This window comes from Hylobates moloch, unplaced genomic scaffold, assembly GCF_009828535.3.
Source record: "Hylobates moloch isolate HMO894 unplaced genomic scaffold, HMol_V3 SCAFFOLD_10, whole genome shotgun sequence".
NCBI lineage: Eukaryota > Metazoa > Chordata > Mammalia > Primates > Hylobatidae > Hylobates > Hylobates moloch.
Genome location: NW_026652285.1, coordinates 45,099,737 through 45,120,336, shown reverse-complemented (window position 1 = coordinate 45,120,336; position 20,600 = coordinate 45,099,737). Strand labels below are relative to the sequence as shown.

The 20,600-nt window shown below is 39.7% G+C and overlaps 1 pseudogene; it reads left to right on the top strand.

Moving 5' to 3' along the window:
• Positions 1-584: 584 nt before the first annotated feature.
• LOC116475149 (transcription factor BTF3-like) lies at positions 585-1,075 on the top strand (annotated as a pseudogene).
• The last annotated feature ends 19,525 nt before the right edge of the window (positions 1,076-20,600 follow it).

Below are 20,600 nucleotides of genomic sequence, written 5' to 3'. Positions count from 1 at the left end.
TAGGCGTGGTGGCACACCCCTGTAATCCCAGCTACTTGGGAGGCTGAGGCAGGACAATTGCTTGTACCTCGGAGGTGGAGGTTGCAGTGAGCAAAGATTGTGCCACTGCACTCCAGCCTGAGCAACAAGAGCGAAACTCCGTCTCAAAAAAAAAAAAAAAAAGGAAAAAAAGAAATGTTATTCCATTTCATCTTCACATGAGCTGTATGAGATTATAAAATATGACTCATTTTGTAGATGAGAAAACTAAGGTTAAGTGATACAACCATGGTCACACACATAATAAGCGGCGAAACACATATCCCTGTCTTATGGACTGGATGCTCATGTGCCCCCATCACTCATATGTTGAAGCCCTAAACCCGTAGTATGATGGTACTAGACAGTGAGCCTTTGGGAGGTCATTCTATTTAGATGAGGTCACGGATGTAGAGTCCCGATGACGGGATTAATGCCTTTTTAAGAAGAGGAAGAGCTGCCATCTTGCGTTCTAGCATGTGTGCGCTTCATCTCAGCTGGTCCACCAGAGACCCCCTGAGGACCAATCCTAGTCCCCCGCGCGACCCCTTATCCGCTCGGACAAGATGAAAGAAACGATCATGAACCAGGAAAAACTCGCCAAACTGCAGTCACGAATGCGCATTGGTGGGAAAGGAACTGCTCACAGAAAGAAGGTGGTTCATAGAACAGCCACAACAGATGATCAAAAACTTCAGTTCTCCTTAAAGAAGTGAGGAGTAAACAATATCTCTGGTATTGAAGAGGTGACTATGTTTACAAACCAAGGAACAGTGATCCACTTTAACAACCCTAAGGTTCAGGCATCTCTGGCAGCGAACACTTCACCATTACAGGCCATGCTGAGACAAAGCAGCTGACAGAAATGCTAGCCAGCGTCTTAAACCAGCTTGGTGCAGACAGTCCAACTAGTTTAAGGAGACTGGCTGAAGCTCTGCCCGAACAGTCTGCGGATGGAAAAGCACCACTTGCTACTGGAGAGGATGGTGATGATGATGATGAAGTTCCAGAGCTTGTGGAGAATTTTGATGAGGCTTCCAAGAATGAGGCAAACTGAACTGAGTCAACTTATGAAGATAAAACATGAAGAAGTTACTGGGAGCTGCCGTTTTATATTATGACTGCTTTTTAAGAAATGTTTGTTTATGGATCTGATAAAATCTAGATCTCTAATATCTTTAAGCCCAAGCCTCTTCGACACTGCAGCTCTTTTCAGTTTTTGCTTATACACAGTTCATTCTTTGCAGCTAATTAAACCGAAGAAGCCTGGGAATAAAGTTTGAAACAAAGGTTAATAAAGTTCTTTGCCTAGTTAAAAAAAAAAAAAAAAAAAAAAGGAAGAAAAAAGAAAGAAAAAGAAGAAGAGGAAGAGACACAAAAGCTTCCTTTCTCTGCCATGTGAATATGTAATGAGAAGGCAGCTGTCAACAAGCAGGGCCAGGGTCCTCATCAGATGCTGAATCTGCTGGCACCTTGATGTTTGTTTGTTTGTTTATTTATTTATTTTTTGAGACGGAGTTTCGCTCTGTAGCCAGGCTGGAGTGCAGTGCAACCTCACTGCAACCTCTGCCTCCCACCTCCCGGGTTCAAGCAATTCTCCTGCCTCAGCCTCCCAAGTAGCTGGAACTGCAGGCATGTGCCACCATGCCCAGCTAATTTTTGTATTTTTAGTAGAGACAGGGTTTCACCACCTTGGCCAAGATGGTCTCGATCTCTTGACCTCGTGATCTGCCCACCTTGGCCTCCCAAAGTGCTGGGATTACAGGCGTGAGCCACCATGCCCGGCCTGGCACCTTGATCATAATCAGCCTCCAGAACTGTGAGAAATACATGTCTGTTGTTAAGCCACCCAGTCTACGGTATTTTGTTATGGCAGCCTAAACAGACTGAGGCACCCAGGATGGACAAACTTGTGCTTTTTGCATGCCAACTAATACAAATGTTATACTTTGTAATCTAAGTCCCAAGTGTCAACCCTAAATTTGAAAGGTTAATAGAAGCTCAACATAAATACTCCTAAATCTCCTGAAATGATTTCAATTAAATAAGACTGGATTTTGAGAGACATTAAAATGTATTGACATTGAACGAAAAAAAAAACTGTCTTTTCACTTAATTGTTAAAATCACCCCATCTATATCCTGCCCACATAATTCTCAACTAATAATAGCCTATTTCACTCAGTGTCAGCAAAGATTACAGAATGCTGTAATCCACATGTATGTTATTTTGTTGCACATGCCTGCAAACTATAATTAGCAGATATTTTCTTCAAACATCAAGTCAAACATTTTTGAGAGTTTTTTCTTGCTTACAGAAAATTCAGGAGCAAACAGCTTGGAAAAATGTTTTTTATAAAAAGACAAGGAAAACAATCCCTGTTCTATCTTATATGATGATTTGACTTTGAATCTGTCACCATATTTACTAATTCTTTTAAAATTACATCTGAAAATGTGTGACTTGAAGCAAAGAATATACCATCACGATGCAAATGTCAAAGAAAACACATCAAAGAAGATGAAAGCAAGTGAAGGCCATAGAAGTCCCTAAAAATGACTGATTGGGTTTAAAGATATGAAAGTCACTGGTGACCTTAGCAAAACGTATTTGTTATTGATGAATGTGAAGCTACAATTGCAGTGGGTTAAAAAAAATTAGAGTACCTCCATATACAATGGATTACTCTGCAGTGGCTAAACAGATTGAGGTGCATCTATAAGTGCAAAGCTAGAAATATATCTATGAGGAAAGCAAGTTTGCCAAACAACATGAGTAGCATGATTTGCAAAAGTAAAATTAACAGTATATAAAAATATGTGTAGATATAGATAGAGCCTTATTTGTATATTTGTAAATGCACGAGAGAATTGTCTAAAAGGACACATATTTGTACCAGAGGCCTTTTGAGGCCCCAGATTGCATACCCTCAGTCCATCTCTGATTTCAGCCACAGCTGTGTAGGTGGTTCCACACATGCTCTGAGTGTAGTGGTGATGTCCCACTGAAAGAGCATGCCTGTGGTCTTTTCTTTTTTTTTTTTTTTTTTTTTTTGTGGGACGGAGTCTCGCTCTGTCGCCCAGGCTGGAGTGCAGTGGCGCAATCTCGGCTCACTGCAAGCTCCGCCTCCCGGGTTCACGCCATTCTCCTGCCTCAGCCTCTCTGAGTAGCTGGGACTACAGGCGCCTGCCACCACGCCCGGCTAATTTTTTTGTATTTTTAGTAGAGACGGGGTTTCACCGTGGTCTCGATCTCCTGACCTCGTGATCCGCCCGCCTCGGCCTCCCAAAGTGCTGGGATTACAAGCATGAGCCACCGCGCCCGGCCGCCTGTGGTCTTTTCATACTCTGCCTTGGGGGCTTCTCAAGGAAGCCCACTTAGCCTTGCAAACAAGAGCCACCTAGGAAAAGTGAGTGAGCAACACTCTACCAATGTAGAATGAGAGCTAACGCATAAATTCCCCAGCCCTACCACAGCCCACAGCCTTCAAGTGGACAAGTCTTGGAGTCATCCTGTATACTTTTTAAAATTGCAGTAAAATATACACAATATAAATTTACCATTGTAATCTTTTTTTTTTTTTTTTTGAGATGAAGTCTTGCTCTGTCACCCAGGCTGGAGTGCAGTGGCGACATCTCAGCTTACTGTAGCCTCAGCCTCCCAGGTTCAAGCAATTCTCCTGCCTCAGCCTCCCCAGTAGCTGGGACTATAGGCATGCACCACCGTGCATGGCTAATTTTTGTATTTTTAGTAGTGATGGCGTTTCACCATGTTGGCCAGGATGGTCTTGATCTCCTGACCTCGTGATCTGCCCACTTTGGCCTCCCAAAGTGCTGGGATTACAGGCGTGAGCCACCGCGCCCAGCCATTCCTTTTAAAGGCTGAATAATATTCCATTGTATGTATATATCAACTTTTGTTGATACATTCATCTGCTGAGGGGGCATTTGGTTGTTCCACATTTTGAATATTGTGAATAACGCCACTATGAACATTGGTGTACAAGTATCTGTTTGAGTCCCAACTTTAAATTCTTTGGGGTATATACTAGGGAGTGAAAATGCTGGGTCATATGCTAATTCTAAGTTTATTGTGTTTGCTTGTATTTAACATGCTCCACGGAAAAACTATTTTTTTTTGTTTAATTAATTAATTAATTTATTTATTTATTTATTTTTTGAGACGGAGTCTTGCTCCGTCGCCCAGGCTGGAGTGCAGTGGCGGGATCTCCACTCACTGCAAGCTCCGCCTCCCAGGTTCACGCCATTCTCCTGCCTCAGCCTCCCAAGTAGCTGGGACTGCAGGCGCCTGCCACCATGCCCAGCTAAGTTTTTGTATTTTTTAGTAGAGACAGGGTTTCACCATGTTAGCCAGGATGGTCTTGATCTCCTGACCTTGTGATCTGCCCACTTTGGCCTCCCAAAGTGCTGGGATTACAGGCATAAGCCACCATGCCCAGTCCTATTTTATTTTATTTTATTTTTTTTAGTAAGTTTAACTTTCACAAGTCCTGGTGGAATTGAACGTCAGAATTTTGATGATATGTCCCTATGTTGCCGCCTCCTGCTTCTCTCCCTCTTTCTCTTGCCCCCTGTGACTTTCACATGGCCTAACTGCACCTAAGTCCTCAAGTCCCTGTCTCAGGCTCTACTTTTTGGGGAACCCAAGCTAGGACAACACCCACCTGTAAGGGTAATTACCTCTGATAATTAGGATTAGAGAGAAGGAAACATTTACTCTTAAAACTTTTGTACCTGTATCACTTTGTTGTCTTTTCAAGTTTTTATGATCATAAGAAGTCAAAGTCACAGCATTATTCTCTTCTGTGAAACATACATGAGTGATTGCTCCAAAACAAACCACAGACTGATCATTCTTATGAATTTGTGCCATTACAGTAAGTCATAGAGTTTTAGAGGTTAATTTTTTAAAGGTTCTTAAATTCTTGATTCAAGATGGTGCTTGTATTAGTCTGTTATCACATTGCTATAAAGAGACACCTGAAACTGGGTAATTTATAAAGAAAATAAGTTTAATTGGCTCACAGGTCTGCAGGCTGTACAGGAAGAATGAAGCTGACATCAACATCTCATTATTTTGAAATATGATAAAGGGAAAGAATTGTACCTTTCCTGCCTTTTACAGTCTGTATTTCAGAATTGCCAAATAATTTATGAGGGGAAGGGTTTTTTTTGTATAGAAGTATTCTAATACCAAATGAAAAGGAATTATAAAATTAGAGTATTACAGTTTTTGTTTGGTTTGTTTGTTTGAGACAGTCTCACTCTGTTACCCAGGCTGGAATGCAGTGGCACGATCATGGCTCACTGTAGCCTCAACCTCCTGGGCTCAGGTGATCCTCCTGTCTCAGCCTCCCAGGAAGCTGGGACTACAGGTGCACACCATCACACCTGACTAATTGTTTTGTATTTTTTGTAGACACAGGGTTTCACCATGTTGCCCAGGCTGGTCTCGAACTCCTGGGCTCAAGCAATCCACCTGCTACTGCCTCCCAAAATGCTGGGATTATAGTTGTGAACCACCGCACCCGCTTGAGTATTACCATTTTGTAAACTCTAATGATGTCACAAAAAAGAGAGACACTGAGACAACATTTTCTTCATGATGGAAAAACCACCTATGAAGTAGTGTTGAAAAAAATCTGACTTGAAGCAGATCAAACCTCTAAATCTAGCTGCCAATCTATAGAAAATATGGCAAATAAAGGAATATGTTCAACTATACCATCGGGGATGCAATCAGCAAAACCCAGACTATGGGAAAGTATAAAATAAGCAACAAAAAAATCAAGAAAAAGAGATGGAGTAGGATATTACAGATTAAAAGAGACTGCACATGCTAATCAACAAGTGGCACACTATGGACCTTATTTAAATTATAATTTTTAAAAAACTATAAAAATTGCTTAAATAGAACAATCAGTTCAACATGAATATTTATGTGATGATACTCATGATTTATTGTAGACTTGTCTACATGTGGTAACAATAGTATTGCGGGTGTGTTTAAAAAACAGAGTCCTTATTTCCTACAGATATACATTGAAGTATTCACAGAGGATATGATATGATACTCAGGATTTACTTCAAAATAATCTCAAAATTGGGGTAGTTAAGAGCATGTAGATAAAAAAGAGCTTGACAATGTATTAATGATTTTTGAAGATGAGTAATGAATACACTAGTTTCATTACACTATTTTCTCTACTTTTATATATGTTTGTAATTTCCTAAAATAAATATTTTAAAATACCAATATTTATTAAGGAGCTAGATAAAACACCATTGGTAGAATCACAGAATTGTATAAGCTCTTCTTTTTTTTTTTTGAGACAAAGTCTCACTGTCGCCCAGGCTGGAGTGCAGTGGCATGATCTCAGCTCACTGCAACCTCCATCTCCCAGGTTCAAGTGATTCTCGTGCCTCAGCCTCCCGAGTAGCTAGGATTACAGGTGCACACCACCACGCCCGGCTAATTTTTGTGTTTTTTTAGTAGAGACTGGGTTTCACCATGTAGGCCAGGCTGGTCTCAAACTCATGATCTCAGGTGATCCACCTGCCTCAGCCTCCCAAAGTGCTGGGATTACAGGTGTGAGCCACCACGCCTGGCCTAAGCTCTTTCTTTTACTATAATCTTTTCCCTAAATTATCCCCTATTTGGTGAGGAGGTCTTATGCATCTTGGTATACTTTAGTCTTAGCACAGTGACTGCCATATAGTAGTCACTCAATAAGTGTTTATTAAATGATAACCACTCTTTTTTTTATATAAGATCTCACTCTGTCGCCCAGGCTAGAGTGCAGTGGCACCATCATAGCTCTCTGCTGCCTTGACTTCTCGGACTCAAACCATCCTCCCACCTCAGATTCCCAGCTAGTTGGGACTACAGGCGCATGCTACCACACCTGGTTACTTTTTTTTTTTTTTTTTTTTGGTATTTTTGTAGAAATGGGGCTTCACCATGTTACCCAGGCTGGTCTAGAACTCCTGGACTCAAGCAATCTGCTTGCCTCAACCTCCCAAAGTGCTAGGATTACAGGTGTAAGCCATGGCACCCAGCTGATAACCACTTTTAATGTCAGTATAAAACACTATTTTTGTGATCAAATTTATTCAATCACCTATGAAATTAAAATGTTTCTGATTTTGTTCAGAGGTGCTGGCAATATAATGGCCTTCGCCTGTAAGACTGTGTACCCCACATTCAGAGTCATGCCATGTAGGTATTCCTGCACCAAATTCTCCTAGCAGTACTGTATCAAACCTCAGTCATCAACAGGCTTTTCTGATCAAGTGCCCTTTCTCCCATGTGCTTCTCAGAAATAACTGAAATCTTGGCATACTTTCTCCTCTTGCTGCAGTTCAGAGGCTTTGGCCAAATGCTAAGCTTCTGAAATTTCTGCTCCTAATTTACTGAATTTGAGCACTAGGTGGTTAGTGGGAGGTAAGAGGAAATTCAGCCAGAACCCAAAGAAGAAATTATCTGGGAAATAAAACCTAAATATAAAATGATAGGCTATTTATGTGTTTGTAGAATTTTAAAAGAAAACTTTGACATAACTTTTACAACCTAGGAATGTTTGTCAAAATTCCTTAGTCTGGTTTGATGAGCATGTGCAATGAGGTGTTGACCATATAAACTTAGAAGAAGAAACTCACATATGGGAGGAATTATGTGAATTTCCTTCCACCTGAAGGTGAATCTTATTAATGTGAGACAGTTTACAGTGGGATAACAGAAGTTTCATAAAGGTATCTGCCTGTGTTCCTGAAGGGCCCTGACAAATGGCACTGCACAGTGGAAAAAGCAGCAGAACATGATTGAGTATTTAATTGATCTGGTGACTTCTAGATGTCAAAAATATTGGAAAGCCACACATTAGAAAAATATCTTGGCTTCCTCTTTCCAAGATACTTTTGGCCACTAAATTGATGTTCTTGTAGGAGACATCTGCTTGTAGGTGATGACTGAGAAATGGAATAAGAACACAGAATAGATCTTCTGCTCCCAATTCTCTACTCTGCCAGCCATTACTAGTACATGTGGGTGTTAATTTGGTAGCTGTCCCAGATTTCATAAAAGCAGAGATGGCTTTCAGTTAAAAATGGCAACTTGAGGATGCATTTAACTACCTTTTATTCCATCCAAGTTTTCCATTGAAATAATCTGCAGATATCATAAATAGGGAACATCTTATAGCAATGCTGATCATTAAGAATTGAAGGAATTTTTGCTAAAGACCATACAGCTAAAAGCATGAAGAAAGGCCTATCACCCCAGGTTTCTATGTAGTCTGGAAATTTAATGAAAAGAGACGTCATCAAAATCTGACTCTAACCTTCAGTGCAGTAGTAAGAGTTGGAGGTGATGTTAGTTATTGGTAGCCTTGTAAGGGGTCCCTCTAGGGAGTGCGTTGCATGCCAGAGCCATAAGGAGCAGGGATCTGGTGGTCTTTCCATGCTGGGAATAAGCAAAGGGGCTGCCACAGCTCTCCCGCAAAGAAGTCAGTTCTGCCAGAAAAAGAATGGAGCTTCTTCCCCAGCTGACATCAGGCTGCCACCACGAGCTTTGAAAAGAAACTCTTTGGCCAAAGGGACAGACTCCTGTTATCTTTCTTCTACCCTTAAGCTACTGGATTTCTGAACCAAATAAGTAAAAGTACAATAAGTTGAAATATTTCCCCCTTCCCCTTATCTTGAATGGTCTGGAACTTCAAACTCACACAATTTCTAAAAGAATTTAAACCAATACTGGACAAACTCTAATCTCAATCTTTAATTCAGTATACGACTGAAAATAAGAAAAGACAGTGCAAGTCAAAAAAGATGCCAATCTGAGTGATGATTTAAGTAATGACATAAAATATTCCTTTATGAAATTTTAGAAACTTTCTGATTAGTTGAACAGGATTTTACATGTTGGATGACAGAGTAAGTAGTCATTAAAAAGAAGGAAACCTGAGATGAGAAAATACTGAGGAAATAGAAAACTTTATTGTCAAGTTTCAAACAAGTCAATGAATTAGAACCCAAGCTCCAAGCAATCCTCCTAGAATTTAGGGGAAGAAAGCAAAGAAACAAAAAGGACAAAGGAAAAGAGCTGTGGAGAATAAATCCGGGCAATCCAATACCAGTGTAATAGCACTGTCAGAGTCAATTTAAAATAAATAAATATGTAATATTAATATATTGGAGAACCTGAAAATATTAGATAAATTAACCTAAATGCTAGATTGTAAAAAGACCAATCATACAAATTACTAGAAAGCCTAAAAAAGAAAATATTTTTAAAAAGCAAAATATGCAAAATTTTCAGTCTGTAACCATAGATTTGACAGATATTATAATTTATTTTAAAATCTTTTATATGCACCTGGTTATATATTTAAAATTCTTAAAGGAAAATATGTTATAAATATACATGTAAAATTCATTAATATAAAATGTTTAAATGTACCTCAAAAGTGGGAAAATCTCAAGTATTTAATTTTGACAAAAGAAATTTAAAAACAAATAAAGCAACTTTCACAAAGTCATACCTTTTATAAGAAGTGGAGTATGAATTTGAAATTTTACAGCATCTAAAAAAAATATAGACAGCTGTCCAATTTATTTTAAAACCTCCCATAATGCTAATAGCAAACCTGACCAAAATAGCAAATACACACACACACGCACACATGCATATACACACACATATACCCCATGTAGACTAATTTTACTTTATATAGACAGAAATGACGAAAATAAAACACCAGAAAAATCAAATGCATACTGTAATAAAATGATAATACACTATGACAATACTTATTTCAATAATGCAAGGATCATTCAATCTTAGAAAATCTACAGTATTGTATCAATATATCAAAAGAAGAGAAAAATGCATTATAATTTCTATAGGTTTGATGTATCTATGAAAAACCTTGTATATAAATCAACATCATTTTCTGATGAAATCTCTGAACTAAGACTAAGACATTTTCTTAATACGATGAAAACATTTTTTCTTTCTTTTTCAAAAAAGCCATCAGGACCATAGTTAAGTGAAACCTAGGTTTATTTCCATTGAAGTTTGGAATATTGAAGTGCTGTTCTCAATATTCTTACTAAAGGAATAAGACAAAAAAAAAGAATGAGTACAAATGGAATTACATTAATGCAACTATTAAACGGACACGTTTTAATTCTATCCTCTCCCACCATAAATCATGTTTCTTTATAGCCTCTTACTCTTGGGAGACTTATAAATTCAGGGCAGAAAACTAATATGCTTTGCTAAATTATTGTGGTTGCCATGTCATATATTAAGAATTAATTTATTGGCTGGGCACGGTGGCTCACACCTGTAATCCCAGCACTTTGGGAGGCAGAGGTGGGTGGATCACCTGAGGTCAGGAGTTCAAGACCAGCCTGGCCAACATGGTGAAACCCTGTCTCTACTAAAAATAGAAAACATTAGCTGGGCATGGTGGCACATGCCTATAATCCCAGCTACTTGGGAGGCTGAGGCAGGAGAATCGCTTGAACCCTGGAGGTGGATTGCAGTGAGCCGAGACTACACCACTGCACTCCAGCCTGGATGACAGAGGGAGACTCTGTTCGAAAAAAAAAAAGAATTAAAAGAATTAAGTTCCTCTCCTATGTAGGAACCAAGGCTGGGGTTAGAGTAAGACAATTAAGTCAAGGATATAAAACTACAGAGTCAGATTCTGTCTTTATTTAAAATTGTCACATTTTGTTCATCACAGATTTTTTTCATATTAATTTTGATTTTTAAAATACTGTATTAAACTACGATTTATCTTGATTATGAGTTTTTTGGTGGCCTCTTACATTCTGCCCCCAAGACAAGCGCCTGACTTGCCTCACCCTTGTCCTGGCCCTGAATGGGCTGGTTTTACAATTATGCTTCGTAACTTGCAAAATTCTTATATGTATTCTTTTGAATTTACCCAATATTACAAATTTTCAAAATTAAATTTAAAAAATAAAGAAGAAAAGAAGGCTAAGAAAAGAATTCTGGAGGGGCTCCAAATTTTAGTAATCCAGAAGAGATGTTGCAAGCAAAGGAGCCTGAGCAGGAGAGGCCAGTAAGGGAGGAGGAAAAACAGACCGTGGCATTTTCCAAGAATGGTAATATTCTTTTGGGTCAAGGCAGATGGTGCTGTAAATAGCTAGACAATTCCCTGCTAAGTGTACTTCTTTTCAGTCACCTAGACCCTGCCTTCAGAAATCTCACCTAATAATAGCCTAGCTGTAAGAAGAAAACACGTTGTGCATTCATGCATATGAAACATAAATTACAATGCAAAATTATGAAAAGCTATATTTTTGAGCAATCAATGGTTTGGGTTTTGTTTTTAGCATTTTGAGTTGTCAACATGGCATGCTGAATTCATCTGAGCAATTGCTCTGTCTTGACATGTCTTACTTTTACTGTTATATTCTTTTTGTGTTTCAAACCTCGGATCAAGTGCAGTCTATGGTTAGATGTCTTCCTTGTAATCAGCTCTTTTTTTAAAATTTAATTTCAATAGTTTTTGAGGAACAGGTGGTTTTTGGTTACATGGATAAGTTTTTTAGTGGTGATTTCTGAGATGTTGATCCACCCGTCACCTGAGCAGGGTACACTGTACACAATGTGTAGTCTTTTATGCCTCACCTCCCTCCCACCCTTCCCCCTGAGTCCCCAAAGTCTTTTTTTTTAATTATTTAAATTTAAATTTTAAATTATTTTAAATTAAATAATCTTTTTTTAAAAATTATACTTTAAGTTCTGTGATACATGTGCAGAATGTGCAGGTTTGTTACATAGGTATATATGTGCCATGGTGGTTTGCTGCACCCATCAACCCGTCATCCACATTAGGTATTTCTCCTAATGTTATCCCTCCCCTTGTCCCCCACTCCTTGACAGGCCCTGGTGTGTGTTGTTCCCCTCCCTGTGTCCATATGTTTTCATTGTTCAATTCCCACTTATGAGTGAGAACATGTGGTGTTTGGTTTTCTGTTCCTGTGTTAGTTTGCTGAGAATGATGGCTTCCAGCTTCATCCATGTCCCTGCAAAGGACATGAACTCATCTTTTTTTATGGCTGCATAGTATTCCACAGTGTATATGTGCCACATTTTCTTTATCCAGTCTATCATTGATGGGCATTTGGGTTGGTTCCAAGTCTTTGCTATTGTGAACAGTGCTGCAATAAACATACATGTGCATGTGTCTTTACAACAGAATGATTTATAATCGTTTGGTTATATATAACCAGTAATGGGATTGCTGGGTCAAATGGTATTTCTGGTTCTAGATCCTTGAGGAATCACCACACTGTCTTCCACAATGGTTGAACTAATTTACACTCCCACCAACAGTGTAAAAGCATTCCTATTTCTCCATATCCTCTCCAGCATCTGTTGTTTCCTGACTTTTTAATGATCGCCATTCTAACTGGTGTGAGATGGTATCTTATTGTGGTTTTGATTTGCATTTCTCTGATGACCAGTGATGATGAGGTTTTTTTCATATTTGTTGGCTGCATAAATATCTTCTTTTGAGAAGTGTCTGTTCATATCCTTCGTCCACTTTTTGATGGAGCTGTTTGTCTTTTCCTTGTAAATTTGTTTAAGTTCCTTGTAGATTCTGGATATTAGTCCTTTGCCAGATGGATAGATTGCAAAAATTTTCTCTCGTTCTGTAGCTTGCCTATTCACTCTGATGACAGTTTCTTTTGCTGTGCAGAAGCTCTGTAGTTTAATTAGATCCCATTTGTCAATTTTGGCTTTTATTGCCATTGCTTTTGGTGTTTTAGACACGAAGTCCTTGCCCATGCCTATGTCCTGAATGGTATTGCCTAGATTTTCTTCTAGGGTTTGTATGGTTTTAGGTCTTACATTTAAGTCTTTAATCCATCTTGAGTTAATTTTTGTATAAGGCGTGAAGAAGGGGTCCAGTTTTAGTTTTCTGCATATGGCTAGCCAGTTTTCCCAACACCATTTATTAAATACGGAATCTTTTCCCCATTGCTTGTTTTTGTCAGGTTTGTGAAAGATCAGATGGTTGTAGATGTTTGGTGTTATTTCTGAGGCCTCTGTTCTGTTCCATTTGCCAATATATCTGTTTTGGTACCAGTACCATGCTGTTTTGGTTACTGTAGCCTGGTAGTGTAGTTTGAAGTCACGTATTGTGATGCCTCCAGCTTTGTTCTTTTGTTTAGGATTGTCTTGTCTATATGGGCTCTTTTTCGGTTCCATATGAAATTTAAAGTAGTTTTTTCTAATTCTGTGAAGAAAGTCAATGGTAGTTTGATGGGAATAGCATGAAATCTATAAATTAATTTGGGCAGTATGGCCACTTTCAAAATATTGATTCTTCCTATCCATGAGCATGGAATGTTTTTCCATTCGTGTCCTCTCTTATTTCCTTGAGCAGTGGTTTGCAGTCCCCCTTGAAGCAGTCCTCCACATCCCTTGTAAGTTGTATTCGTAGGTATTTTATTCTCTTTGTAGCACTTGTGATTGGGAGTTCACTCATGATTTGGCTCTCTGTGTGTCTGCTATCGATGTATAGGATGCTTGTGATTATTGCACAATGATTTTGTATCCTGACACTTTGCTGAAGTTGCTTATCAGCTTAAGGAGTTTTGGAGCTGAGTCAATGTTTTTTTGTTTGTTTGTTTGTTTGTTTTGTGATTGAGTCTCGCTCTGTTGCCCAGGCTGGAGTGCAGTGGCGTGATCTCTGCTCACTGCAGCCTCCGCATCCTGGATTCAAGCAATTCTTCTGCCTCAGCCTCCTGAGTAGCTGGGACTACAGGCACACATCACCACACCTGGCTAATTTTTGTATTTTTAGTAGAGATGGGGTTTCACCATATTGGCCAGGCTAGTCTTGATCTTCTGACCTCGTGATCTGCCTGCCTCAGCCTCCCAAAGTGCTGGGATTACAGGTATAAGCCCCCATGCCTGGCTGATGATGGGGTTTTCTAAATATACAATAATGTTGTCTGCAGAGACAATTTGACTTCCTCTCTTCCTATTTGAATACAATTTATTTCTTTCTGTTGCCTGATTGCCCTGGCCAGAACTTCCAATACTATGTTGAATAGGAGTGGGGAGAGAGGGTATACTTGTCTTGTGCCAGTTTTCAAAGAGAATGCTTCCAGCTTTTGCCCATTCGGTATGATATTGGCTGTGGGTTTGTCATAAATAGGTCTTATTATTTTGAGATATGTTTAATCAATACTTAGTTTATTGAGTGTTTTTAGCATAAAGGGGTATTGAATTTTATCAAAGGCCTTTTCTGCATTTATTGAGATAATCATGTGGTTTTTGTCATTGGTTCTGTTCATGTGATGGATTATATTTATTGATTTACATATGTTGAACCAGCCTTGCATCCCAGAGATGAAGCTGACTTGATCATGGTGGATAAGCTTTTTGATGTGCTGCTGGATTCAGTTTGCCAGTATTTTATTGAGGATTTTTGCATCGATGTTCATCAGGGATATTGGCCTGAAAGTTTTTTTATGTTGTGTCTCTGCCAGGTTTTGGTATCCAGATGCTGCTGGCCTCATAAAATGAGTTATGGAGGAGTCCCTCTTTTTCTATTGTTTGGAATAGTTTCAGAAGGAATGGTACCAGCTCCTCTTTGCACCTGTGGTAGAATTTAGCTGTGAATCCATCTGGTCCTGGACTTTTTTTGGTTGATAGGCTACTAATTACTGCCTCAATTTCAGAACATGTTATTGGTCTATTCAGGGATTTGACTTCTTCCTGGTTTAGTCTTGGGAGGGTGTATGTGTCCAGGAATTTATCCATTTCGTCTGGATTTTCTAGTTTGTTTGCATAGAGATGTTTATAGTATTCTCTGATGGTAGTTTGTATTTCTGTAGGATCAGTGGTGATATCCCCTTTATCACTTTTTATTGTCTCTATTTGATTCTTCTCTCCTTACTTCTTTATTAGTCTGGCTAGTGGTCTATCTATTTTGTTAACCTTTTCAAAAAACAGCTCCTGGATTCACTGATTTTTTGAAGCGTTTTTTGTGTCTCTATCTCCTTCAGTTCTGCTCTGATCTTAGTTATTTCTTGTCTTCTGCTAGCTTTTGAATTTGTTTGCTCTTGCTTCTCTAGTTCTTTTGATGGTGATGTTAGGGTGTTGACTTTAGATCTTTCCCGCTTTCTCCCATGGGCATTTAGTGCTAACAATTTCCCTCTAAACACTGCTTAGTGGTGTCCCAGAGATTCTGGTATGTTGTGTCTTTGTTCTCATTAGTTTCAAAGAACTTACTTATTTCTGCCTTAATTTCGTTATTTTCCCAGTAGTCATTCAGGAGCAGGTTGTTCCGTTTCCATGTAGTTGCACAGTTTTGAGTGAGTTTCTTAATCCTGACTTCTAATTTGATCGTACTGTGGTCTGAGAGACTGTTTGTTATGACTTCTGTTCTTTTGCATTTGCTGAGGAATGTTTTCCAATTATGTGGTCAATTTTAGAATAAGTGCTATGTGGTGCTGAGAAGAATGTACATTCTGTTAATTTGGGGTGGAGAGTTCTGTAGATGTCTATTAGTTTCACTTGGTCCAGAGCTGAGTTCAATCCCTGAATATCCTTGTTAATTTTCTGTCTCATTGCTCTGTCTAATATTGACAGTGGGGTGTTAAAGTCTCCCATTATTATTGTGTGGGAGTCTAAGTCTCTTTTTAGGACTCTAAGAACTTGTGTTATGAATCTAGGTGCTCCTGCATTGGGTGGATATATATTTAGGTTAGCTCTTTTTGTTGCATTGATCCCTTTACCATTAGGTAATGCCCTTCTTTATCTTTTTTGATCTTTGTTGGTTTAAAGTCTGTTTTATCAGAGACAAGGATTGCAACCCCTGCCTTTGTTTGCTTTCCATTTGCTTGGTAAATATTCCTCCATCCCTTTATTTTGAGCCTATGTGTGTCTTTGCACATGAGATGGTCTCCTGAATACAGCACACCAATGGGTCTTGACGTTTATCCAATTTGCAGTCTGTGTCTTTTAGTTGGGGCATTTAGCTCATTTACATTTAAGGTCAATACTGTTATGTGTGAATTTGATCCGTCATATGATGCTAGCTGGTTATTTTGCCCATTAGTTGATGCAGTTTCTTCATAGTGTCAATGATCTTTATATTTTGGTATGTTTTTGTAGTGGCTGGTACTGGTTTTTCCTTTCCATATTTAGCACTTCCTTCAGGAGCTCTTGTAAGGCAGGCCTGGTGGTGACAAAATCCCTCAGTATTTGCTTGTCTGTAAAGGATTTTATTTCTCCTTTGCTTATGAAGCTTAGTTTGGCTGGATATGAAATGCTGGGTTGAACATTCTTTTCTTTAAGAATGTTGAATATTGGCCCCCACTCTCTCCTGGCTTGTAGGGTTTCTGCAGAGAGATCTGCTGTTAGCCTGATGGGCTTCCCTTTGTGGGTAACCTGACCTTTCTCTCTGGCTGCCCTTAACATTTTTTCCATCATTTCAACCTTGGTGAATCTGACAATTATGTCTCTTGGGGCTGCTCTTTTTGAGGAGTATCTTTGTGGTGTTCTCTGTATTTCCAGAATTTGAATGTTGGCCTGTCTTGCTAGGTTGGGGAAGTTCTCCTGGATGATATCCTGAAGAGTGTTTTCCAACTTGGTTCCATTCTCCCCATCACTTTCAGGTACACCAATCAAACATAGATTTGGTCTTTTCACATAGTCTCATATTTCTTGGAGTCTCTGTTCATTCCTTTTCATTCTTTTTTCTCTAATCTTGTCTTCATGTTTTATATCATTAAGTTGATCTTCAATCTCTGATATCCTTTCTTCCACTTTTGATTCTTCCACAATTGATTCGGCTATTGATACTGGTGTATGCTTTATAAAGTTCTCGTGCTGTGTTTTTCTGCTCCATCAGGTCATTTATGTTCTTCTCTAAAATGGCTATTCTAGTTAGCAGTTCCTGTAACCTTTTATCAAGGTCCTTAACTTCCTTGCATTGGGTGAGAACATGCTCCTTTAGCTCTGAGGAGTTTGTTATTACCCACCTTCTGAGGCCTACTTCTGTCAATTTGTCAAATTTATTTTCCATCCAGTTTTGTTCCCTTGCTTGCGAGGAGTTGTGATCCTTTGGAGGAGAAGAGGCATTCTGGTTTTGGGAATTTTCAGCCTTTTTGTGCTGGTTTTTCTTCATCTTCATGGATTTATCTACCTTTGGTCTTTGATGTTGGTGATTTTCCAATGGGGTTTTTGCATGGGAGTCCTTTTTGTTGATGATGCTATTGCTTTCTGTTTGATAGTTTTCCTTCTAATAGTCAGGCCCCTCTTCTGCAGGTCTGCTGGAGTTTGCTGGAGGTTCACTCCAGAACCTATTTGCCTGGGTATCACCAGTGGAGGCTGCAGAACAGCAAAGATTGCTCTGCCTGCTCCTTCCTTTGGAGGCTTCATCCCAGAGGGGCACCTGCCAGATGCCAGCTGGAGCTCTCCTGTAGGTGTCTGTCGACCCCTGCTGGGAGGTATCTCCCTGTCAAAAGGCATTGGGGTCAGGGACCCACTAGAGGAGGCAGTCTGTCCCTTAGCAGAGCTCAAGCGCTATGCTGGGAGATCCACTGCTCTCTTCAGAGCCGGCAGGCAGGAACGTTTAAGTCTGCTGAAGCTGTGCGCACAGCTGCCCCTTTCCCTAGGTGCTCTGTCCCAGGGAGATGGGGGTTTTATCTATAAGCCTCTAACTGGGGCTGCTGCCTTTCTTTCAGAGATGCCCTGCCCAGAGAGGAAGAATCTAGAGAGGCAGTGTAGGTATAGCCACTTGGCTGTGCTGCAGTGGGTTCCTCACCCAGTTCTAACTTTCTGGCAGCTTTGTTTACAGTGTGAGGGAAAAACTGCCTACTCAAGCCTCAGTAATGGTGGCTGTCCCTCCCTGCACTAAGCTCGAGTGTCCCAGGTCGACTTCAGACTGCTGTGCTAGCAGCAAGAATTTTAACCCAGTGGATCTTAACCTGTTGGGCTCCATGGGGGTGGGATCCACTGAGCTAGAATACTTGGCTCCCTGGCTTCGGCTCCCCTTTTCAGGTAAGTGAATGGTTCTGTCTCGCTGGTGTTCTGGATGCCACTGGGGTAGGAGAAAGAACTCCTGCAGCTAGCTCAGTGTCTGCCCAAACAGCCATCCACTTTTGTGCTTGAAACTCAGGGCCCTGGGTGTGTAGGCACCCGAAGGAATCTCCTGGTCTATGGGTTGTGAAGACCACGGGAAAAGCATAGCCTCTGGGCTGGAGTGCACCATTCCTCATGGCACAGTTCCTCATGGCTTCCCTTGGCTGGGGGAGAGAGTTCCCCGACCCCTTGCACTTCCCAGGTGAGGCAATGCCCCCACCCTGCTTCTGCTCGCCCTCCATGGGCTGCATTAGTAAATGTGTAACCAGTCCCAATGAGATGAACCAGGTACCTCAGTTGGAAATGCACAAATCACCTGCCTTCTGCATTGGTCTTGCTGGGAGCTGCAGACCAGAGTTGTTCCTATTCAGCCATCTTGCCAGCCCCCCTCCTACTATATAATTTTTATGCCTTTTCATCCTCATAGCTTAGTTCTTACTTATAAGTGAGAGCATACAATATTTGGTTTTCCATTCCTGAGCTAACTTCACTTAGAATAATGGCCTCCAAATCCATCCAAGCTACTGCAAAGATCATTATTTTGTTTCATTTTATGGCTGAGTAGTATTCTATGGTGTATATATACCACATTTTCTTTATCGACTTGTTGGTTGATGGGCATTTAGGCTGGTTTCATATTTTTGCAATTGTGAATCGTTCAGCTCTAAACATGTATGTGCAAGTGTCTTTTTCATATAATGACTTCTTTTCCTTTGTGTAGATACCCAGTAGTGCGATTGCTGGATCAAATGGTAGTTCTACTTTTAGTTCTTTAGGAATCTCCACACTGTTTTCCATAGTGGTTGTACGAGTTTACATTCCCACCAGCAGTGTAAAAGTGTTCCCTTTTCACCACATTCATGCCAATATTTATTATTTTTTGATTTTTTAATTATGGCCATTCTTGCAGGAGTGAGGTGGTATCTCACTGTGGTTTTAATTTGCATTTCTCTGATAATTAGTGATGTTGAGGGTTTTTTCACATGTGTTGGCTGTTTTTAATCTTCTGAGATGTTGTCTATTCATGTCCTTTGCCCTCTTTTTGATGGGATTGCTCTTTTCTTGCTGACTTGTTTCAGTTTCTTGTAGATTCTGGATATTAGTCCTTTGGCAGATGCATAACTTGCAAAGATTTTCTCCCACTCTGTGAGTTGTCTGTTTACTCTGCTGATTATTATCATTATTATTTTGCTGAGCAGAAGCTTTTTAGTTTAATTAGGTCCCATCTATTTATCTTTGTTTTTGTTGCACTTGCTTTTGGGTTTTTGGTCATAAATTCTTTGCCTAAGCCAATGTCTAGAAGAGTTTTTCCAATGTTATCTTCTAGAATTTTTATGGTTTCAGGTCTTAGGTTTAAGTCTCAGATCATTTTGAGTTTATTTTATTTTATTATTATTATTATTATTATTATTATTATTATTATTATTATTATTTTTTGAGACAGAGTCTCGCTCTGTCACCCAGGCTGGAGTGCAGTGGTGTGATCTCGGCTCACTGAAAGCTCCGCCTCCCGGGTTCATGCCATTCTCCTGCCTCAGCCTCCTGAGTAGCTGGGACTACAGGCGCCTGCCACCACATCCGGCTAATGTTTTGTGTTTTTAGTAAAGATGGGATTTCACCATGTTAGCCAGGATGGTCTCGATCTCCTGAACTTGTGATCCACCTGCCTTGGCCTCCCAAAGTGCTGAGATTACAGGCATGAGCCACCATGCCCAGCCTTGAGTTGATTTTTGTATAAGGTGAGAGATGAGGGTCCCCTTTCATTCTTCTACATTTGGCTTGCCAATTATCCCAGCACCATTTATTGAATAGGGTGTCCTTTCCCCATTTTATGCTTTAGTGTGTTTTGTTGAAGACCAGTTGGCTGTAAGTATTTGACTTTATTTCTGGGTTCTCTATTCTGTTCCATTGGTCTACCTGCCCATTTGTATACCAGTACCATACTGTTTTGGTAACTATAGGCTTGTAGTATAATTTGAAGTTGGGTAATGTGCTGCCTCCAGATTTGTTCTTTTATGTTAGTGTTGCTTTGGCTATGTGAGCACTTTTTTGGTTCCATGTGAATTTTAGGATTGTTTTTTCTACTTCCATGAAGAATGATGATGGTACTTTGATAGAAATTGCATTGAATCTCTAGATTGCTTTTGGCAGTATGGTCATTTTTACAATATTGATTCTAACCATATATGAGCATGGGATGTGTTTCCATTTGTTTGTGTCATCTGTGATTTCTTTCAGCAGTGTTTTGCAGTTTTCTTTGCAGAAATCTCTCACCTCCTTGGTTAGGTCTATTCCTAACTTTTTTTTTTTTTTTTTTTTTTTTTTTTTTGCAGCTGTTGTAAAGGGGATTGAGTTCTTGATTTGATTCTCAGCTTGGTCATTCTTGGTGTATAGCAGTGCTACTGATTTGTGTACATTGA